This window comes from Nycticebus coucang, chromosome Y, assembly GCF_027406575.1.
Source record: "Nycticebus coucang isolate mNycCou1 chromosome Y, mNycCou1.pri, whole genome shotgun sequence".
NCBI classification, from domain to species: Eukaryota; Metazoa; Chordata; class Mammalia; order Primates; family Lorisidae; genus Nycticebus; species Nycticebus coucang.
Window position 1 is genome coordinate 29691728 of NC_069805.1, and position 2249 is coordinate 29693976.

A 2249-nucleotide genomic window follows, 5' to 3' on the forward strand; every position below is an offset into this window, starting at 1 on the left:
ATATAAATCACTGTGGAGAAGGGGACATATACCACAAATGGCTGTCCTCATGAAGCTGGGGTGGGGGCTAATTGGCCCAAGGGCAAGATGGGGGCTGCCATAGAAGGGGTTCCCTGTCCCAATTGTGTTGAATCTGACTAGAGGGCTGGTATGGAGTTCCCCCCAGTTTGCAAGGGAACCCGTAGGGGTCCTCTAGTGGCCTCCTGGGTTTATGGCTCTGGGGGAGTTGAGGGTGTGTGTGCTTCCCCCTCCAGCTGGGGATCATATGGGGGCAGATACAAGGATTGAGTCGGGATGGGGAGGTGTAAAATGGTTTCTTCTGATGGAGTGGGTAACACAGGGGTTTTAGGATTTGTTTTCTGCAGGTCCAGATGGTCTGTGCTGGGTCAAAGCATCCTTGTAGAGCTGGATGGAGATGCAAAAAGAATGTGAGAAGGAGTTAAATGATTGGCACACTTACGGGCATATGATGGTCCTTCAGAAGCGATGTCAATCCACACATCAATGTAGGGGATCTGATCCAGGTGACCTGGATGGCTGTAGACAATTGTCTGAATGCTAGAAAGAGCAGAGAGATCTAAGGTGCCTACAGGAGGCCACCCTGTCCCAAAGGATGGCCACTCAAATTCACAGAGAGTGTGCAAGGTGCCAGGCTTCACTTTTGCGCTGTATCCCCGAGCACGGTGACTGAAATCAGAAAAGTTGTTAAGGAGACTTTCTAAAGGAGTCAGCAGGGTGGACGTTCCCTGACCCATGCCTCTGGCACTACTCAGAAGGATCCAAACTTTGTCCACAAGGGGTCGCAAAAGGGCTTAGATGGTTAAGTCTTGTAAAGCTTCTATTCCTAAATCTAAACTCTGATGTTGGGTTCAGGGCAGTCACGATGGCCCAGGAGGATAGACCCGGGTGAGTTCCAGGTGCAGTCTCCAGTAATCAAGTTGGACAGGAGGTAGGACGGCACAGGGACTCCCGGGACTCCCCTCCTGGGGCTCAATGGGCTCAGGTGAGGGGCACTGTAGTGTGCTTGGAGAAGAACAAAAATACCCAAATACAAAGACACACTCCCAAGGAAAATAGAGGAGTTGGGTGGCAGAATAGATGAACTGGAAAATTGATGGGGTGAGAGTTCTGGACCCACCAGGGGATCAGGGTGAATGAGCAATCTGTCAAAGAATTCCACTGAAGCTGGTGGCACCTGACCATCTGACAGCCAGGTAAATGAAATGGATATCCACCTCTTTCTGTAGCACACTGTTCTTCTGAGTTCCCTTGGTGGCAATAACAGCACCTAATGGTCTCTTGGCAAAAAAGGCAAGTGGTGGAGGGTACCAGTCTGGTTAAGAGGGTCCTGTATATGGGAGGCAACTCGCCCCAAAAGAGGTGAACAAAGGACATTGAACAGAAGGGAGGGGCATGTATCCCTTACAGGGTGAAAGAGTGTTTAAAGGGGCACAGAGGAATTGTTTGGATAAGGAAATTCTTCAAAAGAGAACAAAAGGATAAATGAGATTTCAAAGAGGAGATAAATGCAGGTCAGGGCCTCACATTCCCTGAAGGACCAATCCGAGGGGGCTGCACTGCCAAGTCCAACTCCCCCTAAAAGAATAATCAAACCAAGTAAGTAACACCAAGTCAAAAGCGCACCAGGCTGTAAGGGATATTGGACACATCAGTTAGTGGGTTTAGAGACAGCAATGATTAATTTACCAGGAAAAGTATAAGGGGCTGAGCAGCCAAATTAGTGAATGAGCAACAATAGTTAGAGAACCAGAAAAATGAGAAAGTAAGATAACACAGAGATTTCTTCTGGATAGAAATTGGAGAGAGTCCCTTCTAAGAATTGATCTGTGATCCACTCAAGTAAATATTTGGGGCAGTGGATGGGGGTTGCGTCCAGTCTTCAAGGAGACTGCGGACGAAAGATTGGAATCGAATGACTGGGCACAAAAAGGACTGGCAGACTTCACAAGGTTCAATGGACACACATTCACTTATTCACTCAGAAACTGACCCGTCCGGCAGGTCAGTTGACAGGGACACCTGGAGGAAGGGGTAAGAATGGGAAGTGGCAAGGGGCGCGAAGAATGGCGACAAGACAGGAGTCTGATCAAGTCTCATTTATTGTACTTCTCTCCAGGGTAAATAAAGGCATTGCAATGCAGAAAGACCTTTGAGCTGTCAGCACAAGGTCTCCAGGCAACCTAACCGCAGCGGAAAGCCCCTTGCTGTAATTAGAACAAAAAGAGCAG